Source organism: Pelobates fuscus, chromosome 5 (assembly GCF_036172605.1).
Source record: "Pelobates fuscus isolate aPelFus1 chromosome 5, aPelFus1.pri, whole genome shotgun sequence".
NCBI lineage: Eukaryota > Metazoa > Chordata > Amphibia > Anura > Pelobatidae > Pelobates > Pelobates fuscus.
In genome coordinates, this window is record NC_086321.1 from 190,800,828 (window position 1) to 190,826,710 (window position 25,883).

Consider the following 25,883-nt stretch of genomic DNA (forward strand, 5'->3'; position numbering starts at 1 on the left):
CTTAATCATGAGGGCGTACTACCAAATCGTGGCTTCCTAAGAGGAACACACCCAAAGGGAGCTCTACCCTTACCTCATTCTTACCTTTTCCATTGCACATAAGACTGATCCCACTCATCAGGGCAGTCCATAACTGAAATGCCAGCAAATTCATAGGGCAGTCCATAACTGAAATGCCAGTTATAATGATAGCATGGCAGTAATGAATAGATAACATAAGATTTGAAAACTACGTTTAGCCTTACCTAGCATGGTTTCTTTACTGCATATAGTAAGTCAATAGCCACCCTATCTGGTGGTACATTATGTTGTTATTAAGCTACTTCAACATCCTCTCATTCAAAAAATGTGGGTGTAATCTTTAATACCCCTCTGTTATAAGCAATGAAAAAAGGGTGAGGATTGTCGTCGGGGTACCCCACGCGTGTTGTAATATCTTTATGCACTGCAAAAAAAAAGAAAAAAAGAAAAGGAAACCGCTTAATATCTTCATGTTTTTTTACCAAAATGCATCAAAGTGAAAGAGAGTCTTACACTGATGGAGCATGTTAATAGATTATCTAACTGACAGCACTGTATATAAAGTACAATTATTAACTAATTGTTTATTTTATGCATATAAGACTGAAATCAGCAGGAAAACTCAAACAAGAATAATAATAATTTGTCACAAACTTAGATAAGGTAGAAAGGTGACTGGTCCCTTTGTGCAAATCCTACACTGGTAACAGATTATATTAAAACATTTAAAAATGCTTTCTATCCCACTGACTCAGGACATTTCTGCTCAAAAAGATGGACAATTTGGTTGCATTTATGAGTTCCAGCATAGTTTGAATGTTAGCAAAGTTTGCATATCTGGTAAATATATATGTCAATTTAAAGGGAGAGGTCTTTCGTCTTGACTATTATTGCTCCAGAATTCATTGTTAAATGAAAAAACTCCTCAATGAATTTCCACCGGATTGTCCCAAATAATTTACGTTATCAATTTGGGGTTTATTAGATTGCTCTCAAATTTTTTTATGCAACATGTTAAGAATATAATTGTTTTAAAGTTGCAATAAACCTTCGAAATGAAGAAAACAACATGAAGGGTAACGTCATAAGGAAGCATTCCAGAATTGGTTTATTGTATAAGAGTCCAAATGGAGAATGCTAGTTAGAGATGTCATTTATGGGAAAATAAAATCTTCCAAATGAGGCACCAGATGAACCAGATGTACAAGTTAGACTTAGAGGTTTAAAAAACATTTGTGCAGGTGATAAATTACTGAATAAGTTGGGGGGATGTGATAGATGGAAATGCTATATAACCCATGGAAAAATAAATATTAAAGTCTCAATTCAAAATAATTCTTTACAACCCACTGTAGTGGTTATAATCCAGGGGTACCCTGGCCTGTTTCCTGGTAATGCGGCAAACCATTAAGCAAAGGTGTGTGCTAAAGCAGGACTTATGATATCTGATTTATGCAGAGCTGCAGAATCCAAATGCAGATACTGCCCAGCATTCATTGGCTGAGAGCATCAGCCAATAATTCAAATTCACTGCATAGAAAGTTGCATAGAATTTACATTAGCCGGCCCAGACCTTTCATAGCAAAACACTGCACATACAGACTCCAGCCACCATAACCACTTCAAATCATAATTTTTCTCACTCCACATTGATCAGGTGGTTTATTCCCCACCATTGAAATATGTGGTAGGGATGTGCATGGGGAAAATATTTGGTTCCTCCCCTCAGCCCCCACTACTGAGCGGTGGGTGGGGGCCCTAAATTAGAATAAGGGCCCCCACCCCTGAGCGGCAGGTGGGGGCCCTAAATAGAAATGTAACACCCCCTCCGGTGATTAGGGGTCCCCAAACCCCTAGTCACCCCCCTCCCAACAAAATTAATTAACCCCTACCTACCCCCTCACCCTAAAAATAGTGAGGGGGGACCAATAACTAGGTACCTGTAAAAAAAAATTACCAATTGATGTCTTATTTTTTCTAAAATCTTATTTTTTCAGCCCCAAAAAAGGCCAAATAAAAATCCATAACAACCATTGCACTTTGAAGAAAAAAACAAAACAAAAAAAAACAAAGCGCAAAATAGTAATCCATCTTCACCCATGGAGGGCACCACGCACGCTGAGCTCTGCAGGGCGGGGCAAGGCTTACAAAGCCTTGCCCCACCCTGCAATTAGGCTCATAACGCTCAGGTTGATTGGTTTAAGCCAACCAATCAGAGTGTTCTGACAGGTTAATGAAGAGACTGACAGGTAAGTCTCTACATTTACCTGTCACAGCACTCTGATTGGTTAGCTTGGAATCCAGCCAATCAGAGTGCACTGTGTCATTTTACACAGCGTGGGAAAGTTCTTTGGAATTTTCCCACACTGTGTAATTTGACTCATAACAACACTCTTATTGGTTGATTGAAAGTAACCAATCAGAGAGTGACTTCCTGTCAGTCCGGCCGGGTACAGGAAACAGAAGCTCCTGTACCACAGTCCACTCCGCTCAGCCATGCTACACTGAGTGACAAGTAGAATGGAGCACTGTGTGCTTCCCTCCTGCTGGTCACTCTAATCTAGCGCCACCTGGGTAGGTGCGCCCTAAGGCGGCCGCCTGTGACGCCTTATGGACGTGCCGGACGTGACTGGGTTCATCTTTGGTACTCCACTGTACGTCCTCACTAAAGAGTGGCTCTGATGACCCCACAAAGGAGAAGGAGACTCTCCTGCACTCTCTCTTAGTTGCTTCTTGGTAGATTACAAAGAAGGTAAAACGCTTGAACTAGCTGTGGTAGAAGGAGCTGCCAGTGACAGCGGCAACACAAGTTACATAGTGACATAGTTGTCTAGATTGAAAAAAGACTAAAGTCCGTCAAGGTTAAACTTTATGCTGTTGATCCAAAAGAAGGCAAAAAATACATTTGTAGACATTTCCAATTACACCACAAAAACAGGGAAATCAATTTTAGACTCTAGAATGGCATTCAGATTTCTCCTTGGATGAACAATATGTAAAAGGCTATGGTGGTCAAGTTGTTGCAGTATGGAAAGGATTGGAAAAAAGCAATTGCCTCCTGGGTGATAAATCAGACATGGAAGACACCCTGCTAATTTCAATATGCTGAGGTTAAATACTACGAATATTAGAGATGGTGGTGGCAGTCATGGAGTCAGCAGTGGCAGAGGTGTCAGCAATCCTCATGGGTGTTCCAACTCTGTCATGCCATGAAATGTTACCACATGACAGGAGGCTTCCTATTTTGCATTAAACTCTCTTTACTAACTCCAGATAGCAGTAAAGAAAAGTGAAAACATTAACCAATCAAAATGCAATAGGAAGTATAGTATTCACAGTGATGAGGCTCCTCCCCCTCTTTCTTTACTGCTCCATCAAGCAGGCAGGTCAGAGTGTTCTTATTGAGTCTTTGAGGTTGTTTCTATATTATATTTTCTGATATTGTGGTGGAATCTCTGTAAAAATAAATTTAGTAGGCCGAGATTACCACGTGGCATGTGCACGTGCATATGCTGACGTATCGGTCGGTTGGTTGCACGTGGCAAGATACGATCAGTAGTGTACGGAGCATGTGCGAGAATACAGGATATAGTATTCCCCTCCTCCATTGTGCTGGACAAGCCATGCGGTCAAGCAGGAAGTTAATTCTTATTTGTTTTGATTGGTCAAGAGATGTGCGGGTGGAGCTTAATATGGGAGGAGTTATATGCCTATATAAGGAGCCTGCACTATTGTCCGGGGCTCAGAACTTGTTGTATTTTGGTGACATTAGTCCCTCTGAGTCCCGATCGGTGAACCGAATAAAGAATCTCTTCCTTCCTGAAGAAACCTGTGTCCATCTCTCTGTGCTTGGCTTCCGTCAGTTTCTCCGGTATCATTTGGTGCATTGGCCGGGAAGCTCATCGTTCAACGGTAGCTGAGAAGCAGAGGCGTGAGACGGTCTATCTTTGCCCACGTTCTCTGCGGCTGCACCCCTGAACTTCTGCGTGGACCTCCCTTCGTCTCGGCGCCACTGGTCTGTTGTCCAGGAGATCATCGGCCTCTATGTAGTAAGTGCTGGGGTGTCCCCGTCGATGAGTGTGAACTCAGGTTCAGGAACGAGGAGGTAAGACGACCGCTGTTTTAGACGGCGGACCCACTAGGGGTATACCGATTGTGCGGTAGGCCCATAAGGGGTTAATCTGTGTATGGAATCTGCCCCCTCTGTCGGAGGGAAGGAGCGAAGACGCACCGCTCAATCGAACGCTCTTTAGTAAGACCGTTTGATTTGGTTTGGAGTCAGGCGGGGTTCTGTGTAAATAGCCCTAGCCGGACACCGGTGTCTTGTCTAGACTAGCGTTCTAGGGTGTACAATTTGTTCGCTAGGTCGGAGGGACCGGGAGACTAAGCGGCGTCTGTGTAAATTCGGTCCGCTAGCTCTCAACCTATCTTGGCTAAGTGGGAAGGCGTGTAAATTTGGAACCCACTAGACTATTGATAGAGTAGAAAGACTAAAAGGGTTCTGTTGTAAATTCCGCCCTCTAGTTCGCTATATGTGGTGCTTGGGCAGTGTGGCTAACCAAAACGGATGTAGATAGTTTTAGGTAGTCCACCAAGGTACTGGCCAATAGATTAGTTGGGATTGTATACGTGATAAAGATTGTTTAGTAACGTGTATATCTTGTTAGATAGCGTGAGCTCTGCCGTCTAGCGAGAGTGTTAATAGTGTGTTGCTGTATTATAGTGCACGGTACCATAACCCTGTATATTTACTGATACTGTATATAAGTACTAATAATTGTCGTCTATTGCATGTCTAACACCATAACCACTAATAATTGTATTGTGACCTTAAATTGTACTTTGACCTATGCTAACCGTACTGTAACTGCTGTTTGTAAAAGACGATGTTACTGGGGTGTGTTATAGACGGGTAATTCATATATAGAGAATTGTAGCGTGGGTGACGGTATAGTTTCTCCAAAGGGCATAATTTCGATTACTTAGTGACTGGTGTAACAGCTGTGTGTGTACGGGAATTCCCTGAGTGTTTTTATTGTGTTACTGTGTACGTTTCACTTGGTAACTGTACCACGTGGTGCTGTTGCCGAAGGAACGGGTGTGACTGTTGCATAGAGTGTGTGTATAGCATTCGTTGTCAACGACGCTACATTGATAAGTATGGGCGCGTCGGAGTCGACGATTTTGGATCCCTTAGGATGTATGGTAAAGAATTTTAAAAAGGGATTCACAGTATGTGATTTTGGGGTTAAAATGTCTCCTGCACGTTTGATCACTTTGTGCACTAGGGAATGGCCTACTTTGGTTGCGGCATGGCCGCCACGTGGCAGTTTGGATCCAAATCTGGTACAGCGTGTACACGTGGCTGTATCAGGTAGGCCTGAACTTTACGGACAGTTTCCATACATTGATTGTTGGAGGCAGGCCGTAAACGACTTGCCAAGATGGGTCCGAATATGCCACGAGGAGCAATGTCGCCTCATGGTGGCCAGGACTTGTTTGTCCACTAGGACTACGGTTAAGCCCATTTTGGACACGCCCCCTGAGTCCGAGATCCCTATGCTGCCCCCTTATTTCCCTGTAGGGGGAGGTGATACAAGTACAGGAAGTTCCACACCCCCTCACCCGTTGTCCCCATCTACTTCCTCCTCCAGTTCAGAATCCACCCCACGCCATAATAAACCTCCCCTTCCGACACCAGCCCAAGCCCAAGCTACAGAAGTTAGAAGGGTTTGCAGGAATGTCCATCACTCAACTAATGGAGGTAGCAAATAAGGTGTACATGAATAGGGAATCAGAAAGTAAGAAAGAGTAAGAGCGCAAGATGCGTAAAAAGGCGGATATGCTAGCGGTAGCGATCGCAGGCGTAGATAGACGGGGCCCAGATAGAGGCGATAGTAGGTGGAATAGGGAACCCCTGAGTAGGAATCAGTGCGCGTATTGTAGAGAAGAAGGGCATTGGAGAAGCGAGTGTCCAAAAAGAGAGCAATACGAGAGAGACCCACCCAGGGCAGGTTATGGAAACTTTAGAGGCAGAGCGAGAGGTAGAGGAGGTCCCGGAGGGAGTAATAGTGGTAACAGAGGAAGTGTAAGAGAAGATAGATACTATCCCGCAGCGCAAAGGTCCCGCGATAGAGAAGATAGGGACTTTGTAGGATTGGCTGACACGGTCATGGAGAGCTATTGATACCGACCGGGCTCCATCCCCCTTGGTCGAGCGGAGCCTATGGTCGATGTATCAATAGGGGGAAAAAGGAGTGCGTTCATGATCGACACTGGTGCTGAACATTCGGTGGTGACTGACCTAGTTGCTCCCCCATCTGGAAGAACTATTACCGTAATAGGAGCAACTGGAAGGAGTGCTGCAAAACCGGTTCTTAAAAGTCGACTCTGTACATTGGGAGGCCACGTAGTAAAACATCAATTCCTTTACATGCCTGAATGTCCAGTCCAATTGCTGGGACGTGATATGCTATCCAAATTACAAGCGCAGATTACGTTCCTACCAAACGGAACAACATCTTTAAAGTTTAATGGACCTTCAGGCATTATGACATTATCCGTACCAAAGGAAGAAGAGTGGCGACTTTATACAGCGTTGACTAGCCAAAACCCTAAGAGTGATGAATCCTTATTCAACATACCAGGAGTTTGGGCAGAGAACAACCCACTAGGGCTGGCCCGCAATATTCCACCCATTCGAATTGAACTAAAGCTTGGGGTTTATCCAGTGAGCCTACGGCAATATCACATCCCGCAGAAGGCTAAGAAAAATATTCAGGGGCGTGGTTTGGCCGTGAACGAAGATGGCCGCGTAAAGGATGAGGTCCGACCGACTAAGCAAATAAAGCAGGCTTACCCATCAGCACGGCACGAAAATAGGGCGCACTAAACGCCCTGACGGCTCCCAAACGCCCAGGCATCCAGCGACTGCCACACACACGGGTCCCATGGATGGGTACCTGGCCCCGGCACCGGCCGAGTACCACGAGGCTGCGGGCGCAAACATGGCCGACTCCCCGGCCTGCTCACCAATACCGGAGACGGCTGCACCCACGCTGGCGGAGATCAGTGCAGACATAAAGGCAATTAAAGCCCTAGCAGCAGCAATGGTCACCAAATCTGACATGCAGACCCTCTCTGATAACCTACACACGGCGATCTGCACAGAGGTAAACTCAATTAAGGCCGAAATCTCCACACAGGCCTCCAGGATACAGGCAGCTGAAGCTTCAGTGCAGGCTGTTGGGAAGAGTGTTGAGGCTTCAAATCTGGCTATACATAGGCAAAGCAATATTCTTCTACACCTGAGATGCCAAACTGAAGATCTTGATAACAGGGGCCGCAGATCAAACATTAGGGTCCGCGGCCTACCAGAACCCGAAGGGTTCTGAATGGTACTAAGGAGTGATGTTATATGTTTACTATGTAGCATTGTTAGTTCCTTGCACTGTACGATAGGAACCAATTGAGACGTTCACCCATGGCGGACAAACACACACATACCCATGCCACCTAGCGCCTCCCCCTCCTCCCCCACGGACGACCAGCTCCGCTTCCTATCCCCGGAATAGGGGACCAGGGACGGAGCCCGCTATGGGAGACGGGGGGACTCAGATCGAACTCCCTGCGCGGCCGGCCCGGCCAGACACGACCCACAATCCGAACTACCTTAAGACAGCAATGGGCTACCCGCCCCGACATAGGGTAGGACCAGCAGCCACTCACACCGTATATCCCTACAGTTGTTGACCCATACCCCCATATTACGTGACCGTACTAATCGATATTTTCACAAGTATTAGCCATTGAATTCAAATTAGGAACACGTGGGACACGGACACTCCTCTGAGAGTGCACACACTACTACACCACTGGACACTGTGCCTCTACTACCGACTGGACAGTGACACTGGACTTCTTCGGCCTCACCACCATCCCGACATACACCTGTGTAGACCACATTACTGGGGGCCCCAACACCGTGGCTGCCCTAGCTTGCTAGGGAACGGTGCGGTCTTGTAATCCACCCAGCTACACAGGACACCCTCGTGTTGAGGGGATAATTCTAATTCTTATTGACATCATACCACTGAGCACTCACACCAGGGGCCTCCTGGGACGGGCTGAACTGGGCGTGGGCCGAGCCGCCCCCAACTCGTGGGACTTGTAACTTACGAAGGTTCTACCTTCCCTCTTCTTTAACTGCACTTGTATCCTTCTTCCCCATCCATCCCACCCCCCCCCCCCTCCCCCACCGGCGGTTAGCGTGCGCGAGGGCCACTGGACCCAGAACACCTGAACACGACTACGGAGACACCAGCGACTTCGCCCGCACTCTCTCCATGGCGTACACAGCAGCACCTCTACATGTCCTCACGCAGAACTGCCGAGGCCTTAACTCACCTGAGAAGCGCACACACCTCCTACGAGAACTTCATCGCAAACGGATCTCGGTAGCAATGTTACAAGAAACGCATCTCAAATCCTCGGATACCCATAGACTGAAAGACAGAGGTTACCCAATCAACTACCACAGCACTCATCCCGAAGCCCGCAAGGTAGGAGTTGCGATACTGTTGGCCGCTAATCTTGCCTTCACTTTGCTGGACCAAAAGACAGACCCCAACGGTAGGTTTCTTTTTATCAAAGGCACGATTACGGGGAAGACATACACCTTTGCCTCTATCTATGCGCCAAACGCAAAACAGGCGATGTTCTTGTGCAAAACATTCCGCCAACTGGCAGCATTCACGGAAGGCTCTCTCATCATAGGGGGGGATTTTAACGCACCACTTGATCCATTGCTGGACTCCTCGACAGGACACAGTAGTATCCCACAAACCGCGATCAGGGCCATCAAGAAGACCATGCGGGACTCGAGATTGGTGGATGCGTGGCGGACCATTCATCCAACAACCCGAGATTATACGCACTACTCAGCCATACATAGGAGATACTCTCGCATTGATTATGTTCTTATACAACAAGAAGGCCTACAACACCTACAATCGGCAACAATCGCGCCTACACCGTGGTCGGATCACAGTGCAGTGTCCGTGAAGCTGGACTCCCCGCTGTTCAGGCCCACCAAGACGGAGTGGAGACTAAATGAGTCGCTCCTGTTGGACCCAGGTGTGCTGGCTGCCCTGACAGAACACCTCACTAATTACTTCAGGGAAAACGACACGGAAGAGGTGTCAAAAATGGCGCTATGGGAGGCACATAAGAGTGTACTTCGAAGTCATCTCATTAGGATTGCTTCTCGTAAAAAGAGGGAATCGCAGCGACGTATGTTGGAGCTCACCGACCAGATCTCCCGACTGGAAGCACAACACAAACGATCACAACTCGAAGAACACTATCGCTCACTTTTGGATGCTCGCCGACAACTGGCGGACCTGGTTGCCAGCAAACACCATAGGGTGACACAACGATCCAAGGCCTTCTTCTACATCCACGTGAACAAAGGTGGGAGACTCCTGGCCCGCATGATCCGACCCCAACAAGCGAGGGCGCAGGTCCATGAACTCCGGAAGACTGATGGCACACTTACACAATTCCCGGAAGCAATTGCCACTGAATTCTGCAACTACTACAATTCCACACCATCACTCCCTGACGCCCACGGAACGGACCTACAAGACGCAACATGGCGTTACCTACAAGGTTTCCAACCTGACGCTCTAACACCAGAAGAAGCGGAACTGCTGGAGGCCCCGATCACCACGGAAGAGGTACAGGCGGCGATTAAGGCAGCGAAGAGAGGGAAAGCCCCGGGACCGGACGGACTCTCGGCGGGATACTACAAGTCATTCAGAGACATTCTCGCGCCACATCTAATGGCAGCCCTCAATCGACTCCAGCAGGGGGACACATTCCGTCAGGAGACGTTGGCAGCCACCATCACGGTAATTCCTAAACCTGGCAAAAACCCTGAAAACTGCAGTAGTTACCGGCCGATCTCGCTTCTCAACGCGGATGTGAAACTCTTCACCAAGATCATTGCCACCAGACTACAACAGTATGTACCACGCTTGATACACCCGGATCAAACGGGTTTTGTTCCGGGACGGGAAGCCAGAGATTGCACGCTCCGGGCGTTTTCCATACAAGCATTAGCCCTTAGGGAGAAACCGGGCCTACTAATGCTCTCAACGGATGCCGAAAAGGCTTTTGACCGGGTAAACTGGAGCTTCATGATGGCGACACTACGAAAAGTGGGACTAGGAAGAGGGATGATGGCTTGGATAGAAGCGCTCTATACAGACCCCTGCGCTAAAGTAAGGGTGAATGGCGCGCTTACGGACACCTTCACCATCCACAATGGCACACGACAGGGCTGCCCATTATCGCCACTCTTGTTTGCCATCTCGCTGGAACCGTTCTTGGATAGGGTGAGGCATACCCCAGAGATCAGAGGGTTTAGGCATGGGACCCAGGAGCATAAGGTAGCTGCATACGCAGACGACATGCTCTTCTTCGTGAACGACCCAGCTGATTCCCTGCCGGCCTTGATGCGAGAATTCGATACGTATGGCCAGTTATCGGGACTGAAGCTCAATTTAACTAAATGCGAAATATTAGACGTCTCGACCCCGACGAACGTAGGAGAGCGAATTCAACGTGAGTACCCCTTTCATTGGTGCCAGGACCAGATGCGATACCTGGGAATCTGGATACCCAGGAACCCGAAAGAAATGTATGCCAAGAATTACATCCCCCTCTTGCGCACAATACTAAACGACCTCAAGAGCTGGAACTACGACCACATCTCCTGGCAGGGACGTATATCGGTAATAAAGATGAACATTCTCCCGCGGCTACTTTACTATTTTCACACCATCCCCTGGCACATCCCGCCAGGATTTTTTACATCTCTTAAGTCAGCGGTGATACAATACGTCTGGAAGGGAGAAAGGGCTCGACTCAGCTTTGACAAGCTATGCCTACCCAAGAATTGGGGGGGCCTGGCTTTACCAGATATCCGCAAATACTTTCATGCCACGGTACTGCAGCGGATCAGGGACTGGCATGTGGCACCTGACACCAAATTGTGGGTAGCATTGAATAGAGAAGGCATAAACAAAGCCCTCCACAGACTCACGTGGCATACCTCGGCGGACGTAACGTCAAAGCTCGGCGCTGAATCACCCGTCACTCAAACGTTAAAGACATGGTCTCAGCTGAGACGAAACCAACGTATCTCCCCACAGCCGAGCCCCCTGATACTGATCACCTACAATTCGGAAATAGGCGGAGGACTTCACCGTTCTTCCTGGCCAATAGAAGGAAATGGAGACTTTGTCCCGATATCCGAGGTCCTCAGTAATGCGGGAATACGGAACCTTCGGGAATGGAGTGGAATACCACATCCGACACTAATGCATAGATTTCATTATGCGCAATTACGACATTTTTACTACAACCTCCCCAACAGGGTAGCGGTACATAGAGAACAAACGTGGTTTGAACGCTCCTGCATGACCGGCTCCGCTGCCGATGGCAGTGTCTCAGTCATCTATCAACAGCTAATAACGGGAGAACGCTCACGGAACACGGCGTTCAAGAGAAGATGGGAAGAGCTGACGGATAGGACGTTTACTGACACACAATGGGAACAGATATTGATTTTGCAGCACAAGCTCTATCAAGCTCCATCAGTACCAACTACCAGGAGGTCAACTTCAAGCTGCTTTCCCACTGGTACAGGACTCCATCCCTACTACATAGAATATTCCCGGGATCTTCAGACACATGTTGGAGATGCGAAACCCACACAGGCACAATAAGACACATCTGGTGGGAATGCGCACAGATTAAGCCGTTTTGGGAGGATATACAACGGGAGATGATGATCATCCTGGGAGATCTACCTGACTTCACCATAGAAATGGCCCTACTCCATCACACGGAAAGCTCAATAGCCCAATACAAGAGATCGATAGTCCGACACCTACTAAATGCGGCCAAAGCATCCATACCCGCTAAATGGAAGCAAACACAACCACCGACTGTGACGGACTGGCTTCAGAGGGTAGAGGACATACACACGGCCGAGGCGCGATATGCAGAACTGCTAGGAAGGAGCATCAAACATGTCGAAACCTGGACCCCGTGGTATGTATACCTCTCACGACCGGGAGCAGGGAGACCATAAAGCACACCATTTTACACGGTCCAGGAGTGCCCGGGCGTGCGCTGACGTGTGGTGCCACCTATAAACCCAACCCCCCCCTCCCCCCCCCTCACATCTGCCCCCCCCACCCCCACCCCCCACCCCTCTTTCTCTTTTCCACAACGTAGAAGGTTTCTACTCAACCCCACACGACCTATTTCTGGGACACAGTGGCGGCGGCTCGGACTGGCCCGGGGAGGCCGGATCGGGGGTACCCGACTGTGAGGATGCGTGAGCTATAGGCGAATTATGCAGTAGATCCCAGGGAGGCGCTCCAGTGCCATCACCAAAAACTGACTAAAGGGACGACTAGGGAACTGACCGAACTGAGCAATGACTCCAAAGTATGACATACTAGACCGACGAGAGGAAGGGAATATAACATACGCCCTACGATACTCCAAGGCACCTCATCAGGCGTCTGACTGACGGACTACTGAAGTAGACAGACACACCCAAACCACTTCTGTAACACGGGTGACTACTGGAAGTTTCACCTTCAGGAGACCCCAGATTAGGATGCGGATTTGGGGGTGACACCCTTAGTGGTGCATTGTATATGCTTGGAACTCACAATCTCGCCTGCTACACAATGTACTTAGCTCACCAATAAATACCTACATGTCTTCGACACCACTCCCACTTGGGGTTGCGCAGGGTCCCTCAGCCATATATGTCACATCTAAACATGTCTGTGACTGTAGCTATTACCTGCTCTCTCGGCTATTAGGTTTATATACCGGGTCACCTGGAGGGGCCACGGAACGGGGGCTCTGAGATATCCCATTGTTTAGCTTTACTTGAGTGGTTATTGATGTTACTGGAACTGTTTTAGCTTTTAAAGATGCATCTATCTATATTCGTTCAATTGTTTAATTTGCTCATATTGCCTACGCTTTATTGGTTGTTTAACAGCCATATGACGCTTGCTGCATATTAGATGATCAGAAGACAATAATGCTTATTTTTGATGTTGATTTACGAACTGACTTACCGTATATACACTGTTGTGGTGTATGAATATGTGTGTTTCTGTACTCACCTGTTCGTCATAATAAAGAATTTACAAAAAAAAAAAAAAAGAAAAATATTCAATCTTATCTGGATAAGTTCATACGGTATGGTATCCTAAAATTCTGTACTTCCCCCTGGAACACCCCATTGCTGCCTGTTCAAAAGCCCGGTACAGATGAGTATCGTCCTGTGCAGGACTTGAGAGCAGTCAATGATGCGGTTGTTAGTATACACCCAGTTGTGCCCAATCCGTATAACCTGCTTGCTTTAATTCCGGGCGGGGCTACCTATTTTACAGTCTTAGACCTCAAAGATGCCTTCTTTTGCCTTCGAATTGCCGCAGAAAGCCAATGTATCTTCGCCTTCCAATGGGAAAATGCTGTAACGGGCTCGAAACGCCAGATGACTTGGACAAGACTACCCCAAGGGTTTAAAAACTCACCGACCCTATTTGGTTCAGCTCTGAGTGAAGATCTACTGGATTTCAAGTCCATCCCAGGAGAGTGTGTATTATTACAATATGTAGACGACTTGTTGATAGCAGCAGTTACAAAAGAAGTATGTCAGCAAGCAACACACGATCTACTACACATTCTCTGGAAGGCAGGATACAAGGTGTCTAGGAAGAAGGCTCAGTTGTGTCTGCCAACTGTCAAATATCTGGGATTCCATATCTCTGAAGGTCAAAGAATAATGGGGCCAGAGAGAAAAGAAGCTGTGTGCCAAATACCAACACCCAAGAATAGAAGACAAGTGCGAGAGTTCTTGGGGGCAGCAGGCTTCTGTAGGATATGGATTCCCAGTTATGCGATATTGGCAACACCTCTGTATACAGCTATCAAGGGTACAGAACACGACCCCTTCCTATGGACTCAAGAACAGCAAACGGCATTTGAAGATGTGAAGAGGGCTTTGATGAGTGCCCCAGCATTAGGTCTACCTGATCACACACGACCATTCTACCTGTATGTACACGAGCAAAGAAGAATGGCTGTGGGAGTATTGACACAGTACTTGGGATCATGGCAAAGACCTGTTGCCTACATGTCTAAGCAACTGGACGCAGTGGCCAGCGGTCTTCCACCTTGTCTAAGAGCCGTAGCTGCAGCTGCCCTGCTGGTAGCTGAAGCCGATAAACTCACTCTGGGTCAAGAACTTTATGTACGAGTTCCACATGCAGTACAGACGTTGTTGGATTACAAAGGAAATCATTGGTTTAGTAACAGCCGTATGACCAAGTATCAAGCAATGTTGTGTGAAAACCCAAGAGTGCATTTAGAGACTGTAAATACCTTAAATCCAGCTACCCTTCTGCCGCAACCTACTGAAAGTCAACACGATTGTTTGGAAGTGATGGATGAAGTATTTTCAAGTAGACCAGATCTTCGTGATTTTCCTATCCAGAACCCCGATGTCCAATATTATACAGACGGCAGTAGTTATGTGAAAGAAGGGATTCGCTATGCAGGATACGCAGTAACAACGATAGATAAGGTGATAGAAGCTCGGCCACTGTCAAAAGGAACATCAGCACAAAAGGCAGAATTGATAGCACTGACACGAGCGTTACAATTGGCTGAAGGTTTAAGAGTGAACATCTACACGGACTCCAAGTATGCGTTTTTAACCACTCATGCCCACGGAGCTTTGTATAAAGAAAGAGGACTATTGAATTCAGAGGGCAAAGAAATCAAGTACGCAGCTGAAATACTACAACTATTGGAAGCAGTATGGGAACCGAAAGAAGTCGGTATTATACATTGTCGAGCGCATCTGAGAGGAGATGGTGATGTAACCAAAGGAAATCGGATGGCAGATAGTGCAGCTAAGCGTGCCGCTGAATCAGGAAGACAGGAATATGTGGAACATATAGCTGCTCTTATTCCAACTCCACTGTCTCAATGGACTCCGGTTTATACAGCTCAAGAAGAGGAGTGGTTAAAGACTGAACCTGTAAAGTATTTGGAGAACAAATGGTATCAGTTAGAAGATGGGAGAATAGTTATTCCAGCATCACTAGCGGTAGAAATCGTCCAAAACTATCATAACGGGACGCATTCTGGAAGAGATAGTACAGAAGAATCTCTCAGAAAACATTTCTACATACCAAGATTGTCCAACTTAACTCAAGCCATGGTACGAAGATGTGTAACGTGTGCTAGAAATAATGCAAGACAAGGACCAGTAAAGCCACCAGGAGTTCAGTATATGGGGGGACTCCCTATGTCCGATCTACAAATTGACTATACAGTAATGCCTAAATCTGGTGGACATCGCTACCTACTAGTAGTTGTGTGCACCTATTCAGGCTGGGTAGAAGCATGTCCTACTCGTACAGAGAAAGCAGGAGAAGTTGTGAGATTCCTGCTATGAGAAATAATACCCCGATATGGACTACCCTGCTCTATAGGATCGGACAATGGTCCAGCTTTTGTTCATCAGTGCCTACAACAACTGACTCATATGCTTGGTATAAAGTGGAGACTTCATACGGCATATAGACCTCAGAGTTCTGGTAAAGTAGAGAGAATGACTAGAACTATTAAGAATCAGTTGGCAAAAATGTGTCAGGAAACCCAACTTAAGTGGAACGTCCTTTTGCCTATAGCTCTGTTGCGAATTCGCAGTACACCTACCAGAAGGATGGGTCTCCTTTTGAAATCATGTACGGGCGTCCAGCTCCCGTACTTGGTAACTTAAGGGGGGATTTGAGTCAGTTGGGAGAAGGAATTACCCGGCAGCAGGTTGTAGAGCTGGGTAAGACTATGGAGGAGGTACAGAAATGGGTACAAGATAGATTACCTGTGAATATTTATCCCCCTGTTCATAGTTACCACCCAGGAGACCAAGTGTGGAATAAAGAGTGGAATAATGTACCGTTAGGGCCCAAGTGGAGAGGTCCTTATGTTGTTCTTTTGTCTACCCCTACAGCGATAAAAGTGGCTGAAGTGACTCCGTGGATTCATCACTCCAGGGTTAAACCAGCAGCGGTAGATTCTTGGCAAGCTACATCAGATCCAGAGAATCCCTGCAAGATCCGGTTAAAGCGCACGACTCAGTCGGAGTGACGAGGAAACTTGTGGATTACAAATTTTATTGTTTCAGAGATTGGTAAGTGAGTATTTAGACGGCCATAATAAAGCCTGTCTGCTCACCAACGTGTAATTAAAAAGCCAGGAAAGTCTCGAAGGGACCCCTGTGAAGACGAGCAGAACTCCATTCCCTGCAGCCCTTACATCCTGGAAGCTGAGGTGCCATCGCACGGACGAAGACTGAGGATGCAGCCGACGAAAGATGTATTTGTGATAATGTTTATTTATATGTATTTTTATATTCAGGAAGGTAGAGGTACCGACACTCCTAGCTGTGAGGTATGCATTAAGACTACAAGAACAGGTAACCATATTTCCCAGACCCTAATTTGGCATTCGCAATATGAATGTAAAGGTGATGTGTCTAGGTGTAGATACTTAAATGTAGAGTATAGTGTATGCCATTTAGGGATAGGAGAACCTAAGTGCTTCAATCCAGAGTATCAACCCCGTACAATTTGGTTGACTCTCAGGAATGGAGATCCTCAGGGGACCCTAATAAACAAAACAGTGTTAGAATCCGTACATTCTTCGGGTGTTCTGCTATTTGATGCGTGTAAAGCAATATCAAGTGGTAGAAAGCCATGGAATGTAGGTGGGGATCTTAGATGGGAGAGAACGTATGGGTCTAATGATAAATATATTTGTCCCAGTAGTAAAAATAAGTATGTAGGCATAATTTTTGCCCATATTGGTCTTGTGTGGGGTGGGCAACTTGGGGACAGACAGCAGACAAGGACATGTGTCAGGGTACCTGGAGTCTCTACCGTTGAGAGAGGTAGAGACTTAGAAGGTTATCCGTCCGGACGCCATGTCTCCTCGGTCTCCCGCGGTTCACTCGGCCTTGCTAACGCCGGCCGCGAGGGAGTCACTTCCTTTTATAACAGAAGGACCGGAGGTAGACGTCATGACGCTAACCCGAAACATCCTGCCACTCAAATCTCGGGAGACGAATCAGGACTCGCCGGAGGCGTGTCTCCTCTCCCTAGCCAGGATACTTAACGGGGGTTCTCTCATTCACTCATTGCCCTGTCGTGGTTCTAGTCCTCCTAGTCACACAGTGCTTTGTGATTCTCTTGTCTTTTGGTTCTGACCCGGCTTTGTTATTTACTCTCCTGCCTTTCTGTATTCCTTGACCCGGCTTGTCTCTCGCTTACCTGTCTTCTGTTATCCTCGACCTCGGCTTGTCTCTGACCATTCTTTGTAGTTCTACGTTAGTCCGGCCATTCTAAGGACCGGTATACGTATCAGCTACTCTTTGTACTCTGCGTGTTGGATCCCTGACCCGATCCTGACATTACGACAGGGCCATGGATCCTGCAGGTACAAATTGTCAGCTTGGTTCTCCTGATCCTAGGTTTGACGCCATGGATCATAGGATGGATCAGATGGCTCTGGCACTACAGGCGCTGCTGTCTCGCCCTATTAATCCACCTGAGGAGAGGCGTAACACTTCTGCTTCTTCTGTGGGTTCAGGGTTAGAGGTAGCTACTGTAGGTGCTTCTTCCCGAGTTACCCCACCTGTACGTTATGCTGGTTCCCCTGAGAGGTGTCGTGGCTTTTTGAACCAGATCAGTATTCACTTCGAGCTACAGCCCCGTTCATACCCTACTGATAGGGCAAAGGTGGGATTTATTATTACCTTACTCATTGAGAGAGCTCTGAGATGGGCGAATCCGTTGTGGGAGAATGATAATCCATTAGTCTATAACTATAATTCCTTTGTAGCTGCTTTTAAAAGAACTTTTGACCCTCCTGGCAGGAAGGCCAATGCAGCCAGATTACTGTTGCGCCTTAGACAAGACAACCAAACCCTGGTGGATTATGCACTAGAGTTCAGGTCTTTGGCGGCAGAGGTAAAATGGAATGAACAGGCCTATATAGACGTATTCTTAAATGGATTATCTGATGTAATACTTGATGAGGTAGCTACTAGAGAACTTCCCGAAAATCTGGAGGACTTAATTTCCTTTGTCTCCCGTATTGACGAACGCCTAAGGGAGAGACAGAATACTCGAGATAGAACCGCTAAATCTTTCTCTAGACTAGTACCATCATTTCAAGTTGCTGAAACCAAAGATCCACAGGCTTCAGAACCTATGCAGTTAGGCCTTACTCGTCTCTCAGAGGAGGAGAGACAGTACAGGAGAAGAGAGGGACTGTGTATGTATTGTGGGTTCAGAGGTCATGTACGTTTGAGCTGTCCCAGCCGTCCGGGAAACGCTCGCACCTAAGTTTCTCTAGAGGACAGACCTTGGGTGTTTCGATTTTGTCCTCTACTCATAACTACAAAGAACATAGACTCCTTTTACCGGTCTCGTTAACTTGGGAGAAGGGAACTTTAGAAACTATGGCATTGATAGACTCCGGCGCTGCTGAGAGTTTTATCGACCAAAAGTTTCTCACTAAACACACTATCCCATCCCAGTTAAGGAAGACACCCTTGGCTGTTGAAGCCATTGATGGTAGACCTTTAGTTGAGCCTGTGATTTCCCGGGAGACCACACCTCTTTACTTAACTATTGGTATTCTACACAAGGAGGAAATATCCCTACTACTCATTTCATCCCCTTCTGTTCCCATAGTCCTGGGATATTCCTGGCTTAAGAAACATAACCCCGTTATAGATTGGAGATCAGGGGAAATAGTTTCTTGGGGCCAGAATTGTCAAGAGAGTTGTTTAAAGAAAGTGTCACCTCTTTGTAGTGTCAACCCAATTAATAACGCTACTGACTCTACCAAAGTACAGATACCGTCCTTGTATCAAGATTTAAAGGCAGTATTTGACAAAAGAAAGGCTGATACCTTACCACCACATAGGCCTTTTGATTGCAAAATTAATTTACTTTCTGGTACCATGCCCCCCAGGGGTCATGTATATCCTTTGTCCACGAATGAGAACTTAGTTCTAGAGGAGTATATTCGTGAAAACCTAGACAAGGGGTTCATTAGAAGATCCTCCTCCCCTGCTGGGGCTGGATTTTTTTTTGTTAAAAAGAAGGATGGCTCTTTAAGACCTTGCATTGACTACCGAGGCCTTAACAAGATAACCATCAGAAATGTTTATCCGATTCCCTTGATCACCGAGCTTTTTGACCGATTAAAAAGTTCTAAAATTTTCACTAAGTTAGACCTTAGAGGTGCTTATAATTTAGTGAGAATCCACGACGGTGACGAGTGGAAAACTGCATTCAATACTCGATATGGGCACTATGAGTATACGGTAATGCCTTTTGGTCTCTGCAATGCTCCGGCAGTATTTCAGGACCTTATTAATGAGGTTCTTAGGGAGTTTCAAGATGACTGTGTAATTGTATACCTTGATGATATTCTTATACATTCCAGGGATATTGAGACTCACCACAGGCAAGTCAGGAGGGTTTTACACAAACTTCTTCAGCATGGCTTATACTGCAAACTAGAGAAATGCAGCTTTGACCAATCCCAAACTACATTTCTTGGTTATGTGATTTCTGGGGAAGGGTTTGAAATGGATCCGGAGAAGCTCCAATCCATACTAGACTGGCCTTTACCTCAGGGTCTCAAGGCTATCCAGAGATTCATTGGTTTCTCTAATTACTACAGACGTTTCATTAAGGGATACTCCTCTATCATTGCTCCCATCACTAACATGACCAAACAAGGGGCTGAGACTAAGAATTGGTCTACTGAAGCTCTTCGGGCTTTTGAGACACTCAAAGAGCTGTTTGCTTCCGCACCAATTTTAGTTCACCCTGATACTACTCTACCTTTCCTACTCGAAGTAGACGCTTCTGAGACAGGTATAGGTGCTGTTCTGTCCCAAAGGTTGGGTGTAGATAAACCACTACATCCTTGTGGATACTTTTCCAAAAAATTGTCCGGTACTGAAAGCAGATATGACATTGGTGACAGGGAACTACTAGCGGTTATAATGGCCTTGAAGGAGTGGAGACATTTATTGGAGGGTACCTTGCATCCTGTTACTATTTTGACGGATCATAAGAACTTATCCTATATTGGGGAGGCTAAACGACTATCATCTAGACAGGTTCGTTGGTCCATATTTCTCACTCACTTCAACTACGTACTCACATATAGGCCAGGTTCTAAGAATTCTAAAGCCGACGCCTTATCTCGCCAATATGAACCTGCTGCCGTATCTGAGCCGGTTTTGTCCTCTATAGTACCCAAGTGTAACATTATCGCTAACACTACTCTCAAAGTTCATTCCCCGCTACTTGATCAGATAAGGAACTTGCAGCATCTGGCACCTAGACTGACTCCGGTTTCCAGACTTTTCGTTCCCCCTGAACTTCAATTGGAGCTCTTACAGTGTCTTCACGAGAGTAAGGTGGCTGGTCATCCGGGTGTCCGCAAGACGTATTCTTTGATCTCCAAGGATTTCTGGTGGCCGTCGTTACGGAAGGATATTAAGGATTTTATCGGGGTTTGTGTGGTCTGTACTAAAACCAAACTACCGCATTCGCTTCCTTGTGGCCTTCTACAACCGCTGGAGATTCCTGACAAACCTTGGTCCTGTGTGGCTATGGACTTTATTGTGGATCTGCCGGTTTCTAAAAAACACACTGTTATCCTCACCGTAGTCGATAGGTTTACCAAGATGGCACATTTCGTACCTTTGCCTAAACTCCCGACTTCTCCTGAATTGGCAGAGGTCTTTGCTAAAGAGATTTTTCGTTTACATGGGATTCCTTCTGAGATCACTTCTGATAGAGGCTCCCAATTTGTTTCACGTTTTTGGAGGTCGTTCTGTTCTCAATTAGGCATCAAATTGAATTTTTCGTCCGCCTATCACCCTCAGTCTAACGGAGCTGCTGAACGAACTAACCAGAAGATTGAGCAATACTTACGTTGTTTTGTTTCCGAACACCAGGACGATTGGGTCGGTTTGATTCCTTGGGCAGAGTTTGCGCACAACAATCTTGTTTGTGACTCCACGCATTCAAGTCCCTTCTTCATGAACTATGGCTTTCATCCATCTATTCTTCCCCCGGTTTCTCCTTCCCAAGGAGTACCGTCGGTTGATGTCCATGTGGCCAACTTGAGGAAGTTGTGGGATCAGACTCGACAGATTCTTCTACACAATTCTGTACTGGTAAAGAAACATGCTGACAAACGTAGAAGGGCGGCTCCGAATTTTGTTCCAGGCGATAGAGTGTGGTTGAGCACTAGGAATATTCGTCTTAAAGTTCCTTCCATGAAGTTCGCTCCTCGTTATATTGGTCCTTACAGGATCTTGACTCGAATTAACCCAGTGGCATATCGTCTAGCTCTTCCAGCTACTTTACGCATCCCGAACTCCTTTCACGTGTCATTGTTGAAACCTCTAATCTGTAACAGATTCTCCTCCACAATCGCCCCTCCGCGCCCTGTTCAGGTGGAGGGTCAGGAGGAGTATGAGGTTAACTCCATTATTGATTCTCGTGTCTCCCGGGGACGAGTACAATATTTAGTTGACTGGAGGGGATATGGTCCTGAGGAGAGGAGTTGGGTACCACAAGAGGATGTTCATGCTCCTCGTCTTCGCAGGGCATTTCACTCCCGCTTTCCATCTCGCCCCGGCTCCTTCCGCCCGGTGGGCGTATCTGAGGGGGGGGGTACTGTCAGGGTACCTGGAGTCTCTACCGTTGAGAGAGGTAGAGACTTAGAAGGTTATCCGTCCGGACGCCATGTCTCCTCGGTCTCCCGCGGTTCACTCGGCCTTGCTAACGCCGGCCGCGAGGGAGTCACTTCCTTTTATAACAGAAGGACCGGAGGTAGACGTCATGACGCTAACCCGAAACATCCTGCCACTCAAATCTCGGGAGACGAATCAGGACTCGCCGGAGGCGTGTCTCCTCTCCCTAGCCAGGATACTTAACGGGGGTTCTCTCATTCACTCATTGCCCTGTCGTGGTTCTAGTCCTCCTAGTCACACAGTGCTTTGTGATTCTCTTGTCTTTTGGTTCTGACCCGGCTTTGTTATTTACTCTCCTGCCTTTCTGTATTCCTTGACCCGGCTTGTCTCTCGCTTACCTGTCTTCTGTTATCCTCGACCTCGGCTTGTCTCTGACCATTCTTTGTAGTTCTACGTTAGTCCGGCCATTCTAAGGACCGGTATACGTATCAGCTACTCTTTGTACTCTGCGTGTTGGATCCCTGACCCGATCCTGACAACATGATTGTGACTAAGTTGCCTACCAATCCATACTGTAAGTCTATGGAATGCAATCCAGTCCATATTCTTATTAACAATCCTGACCAATTCTTAGATAGATATGGTAATTTATTTGGGTTTCAAATATACGGGACAGGTTTAGACCCTGGGACAGTATTGTTTATAGGGATAGAGACCGATACGGTAACCTCCCAAACTCATCAGGTATTCCATTCGTTTTATGAAGAGATGAGTATAGATAATAAGATCCCCCATAACGCTAAAAACCTGTTCATAGATTTAGCTGAAAGTATTGCCGGTAGTCTTAATGTAACCAACTGCTATGTGTGTGGAGGTACTAACATGGGAGACCAATGGCCTTGGGAAGCAAAGGAGGTAATGTCCGGTTCTGAGGCAGTTGAACAATTAATATCCTCACAAGCCGATTATCAGATGAGTGTTAGAGGTAAATCTGAGTGGAGATTAAAGACATCATAGGTTATGTTTGCATAGCAAGGAAAGGAATGATGTTTAATACTTCTGTAGGAGAGTTAACTTGTCTAGGGCAAAAAGCTTATGATGATGATACAAAGAATACAACTTGGTGGTCGGCTTCAAATGTCTCAGAACCATCTAACCCGTTTGCAAGATATGCCAATTTAAAGGACGTATGGTTTGATTTATCTATCACATCTAGTTGGAAAGCCCCAGCAAATTTGTACTGGATCTGTGGTAAGAAGGCCTATTTGGAGTTGCCACAGGACTGGGAAGGGGCATGTGTGTTAGGTATGCTCAAACCATCCTTCTTCTTGTTACCTATTGAAACAGGTGAGACTTTGGGTGTTAAAATGTATGATGTGAATCATAGGAAGAAAAGGGGACCCATAGAGATAGGCGCCTGGGAAGATGATGAATGGCCTCCCCAGCGTATTATAGATTATTATGGGCCAGCTACGTGGGCAGAGGATGGTACTTTCGGATATAGAACCCCAATTTATATGCTCAACCGCATTATAAGATTACAGGCGGTGGTTGAGATAATTACTAATGAGACCTCACAAGCGCTCAATCTTCTAGCGAAGCATAATACCAGGATGAGGACAGCAGTGTACCAAAATAGATTAGCCTTGGATTACCTATTGGCAGTAGAGGGAGGTGTATGTGGGAAGTTTAACCTGAGCAATTGCTGTCTTCAAATAGATGACGAAGGGCAAGCAATAGCTGAGCTTACTAGCCATATGGTTAAACTAGCGCATGTGCCTACTCAGGTATGGAAAGGGTACAATCCAAGTAGTTGGTTTGGTAACTGGTATGAGCAGTTTGGAGGGCTTAAGGCATTGGTAGGCGGAGTCATACTGATTTTAATGTTGTGTCTACTCCTGCCATGTCTTATCCCCTTAGTAGTTAGGTCTGTGCAAAGCCTGATAGAAAATATAGCAGAAAGGAAGGCTGCAGCACAGATAATGGCTATATATAAATATAAGGCTCTAGATCAGGGAGAACCAATGCAGGAAGAGGAGTGTTGAGGGATTCACATCATAGGAAAAGTCTGGTCTGGTTCATGGTAACCTGTTTTGGTAAGCTGTTTGGGTATGCAAACCAAGGTTAAGTGATGCCTCAAGTAATTGTGAAATATCAAGAGGCATCAAAGGGGGGAATGTGGTGGAATCTCGGTAAAAATAAATTTAGTAGGCCGAGATTACCACGTGGCATGTGTACGTGCATATGCTGACGTATCGGTCGGTTGGTTGCACGTGGCAAGATACGATCAGTAGTGTACGGAGCATGTGCGAGAATACAGGATGTAGTATTCCCCTCCTCCATTGTGCTGGACAAGCCATGCGGTCAAGCAGGAAGTTAATTCTTATTTGTTTTGATTGGTCAAGAGAATGTGTGGGTGGAGCTTAATATGGGAGGAGTTATATGCCTATATAAGGAGCCTGCACTATTGTCCGGGGCTCAGAACTTGTTGTATTTTGGTGACATTAGTCCCTCTGAGTCCCGATCGGTGAACCGAATAAAGAATCTCTTCCTTCCTGAAGAAACCTGTGTTCATCTCTCTGTGCTTGGCTTCCGTCAGTTTCTCCGGTATCAATATACTTTGCTGTTTGTTCTTGCTGTGCTTCTGTACTATGTAGAGCTGTGTTTTTTCTATGTTATTTATTGTGTTTGTACCTTATTCATGGTTTCTGCCCTCTCCCCTCCTTGCTCTCACTTCTCTGGGGTTTGAGGTCTTACTGGGGTTACATGTTAATATTGAATTAAGCCATTTACATAAACTGTTTAAATGTATTTCACCCTTAACCTTGGATTTTATAACAAGACACGGAGGCTCATATTGCATATCCCTTTCTTTACTGTCCACCAATAGCAGCAAAGAATACAAACAGAATGAAAAAAGAATGAACATGTGACAACATAGGCCCCTCCCCGCTCAGGTCCCAGTATAACAGGCAGCACTTCCCTTCCATTTCACTCTTTCTTTGCTGCTCCGACACAAAGATAAGTACATGTAATTTTTCTCTCTTAAGTATACTGATTTTGTTCATTCATATTTTCTGTCAGTCTGCTTACCACTTAACCTGGTAGCATTCTAAAGTTTTTTCTTACCATATTTATCTCACATTTATTTGTATTTCTTGTACTCATTTATTTTATTTATATTTATTTCATTTTCATTCTGTATTACACTTTAGTAATTTGTCTCATTGTACCTCTATGTCTTTATCTGTTTTTTTGTTGGTCTCAGGGCCCAGACCTCCCCTACCTATGTAATCGTCTCCTGCCTGTCCTTTTGCCTGCCTGTCTTTTTGCCGCGGGCGCCATTTTGCGCTCGTTTTTTCCCGGCCGTGTATGCGCGCGAATTGAGCCTATTCGGCAGATTCGCTACACACACCTCATTCCCCATTTGGCGAACAGAGCGTTCGCATGCTTGCCGCATCGCACGTTCGGTAGTTTTACCGCGAATCTCGCGGGTGCCGCGAATCCCGCAAGATTCCCGGCGGCCATTTTTCAACTTCCTGCTCCTACATCTTAGTGTGCTCCGGTCTGGGCCCTGGTGAGAGCGTTTTTAGATTTGTTTTTAGACCTCCCCTACCTATGTAATCGTCTCCTGCCTGTCCTTTTGCCTGCCTGTCTTTTTGCCGCGGGCGCCATTTTGCGCTCGTTTTTTCCCGGCCGTGTATGCGCACGAATTGAGCCTATTCGGCAGATTCGCCGCACACACCTCATTCCCCATTTGGCGAACAGAGCGTTCGCATGCTTGCCGCATCGCACGTTCGGTAGTTTTACCGCAAATCTCGCGGGTGCCGCGAATCCTGCGAGATTCCCGGCGGCCATTTTTCAACTTCCTGCTCCTACATCTTAGTGTGCTCCGGTTTGGGCCCTGGTGAGAGCGTTTTTAGATTCGTCTAGCTGTTTGGGTGACTAACCCATACGT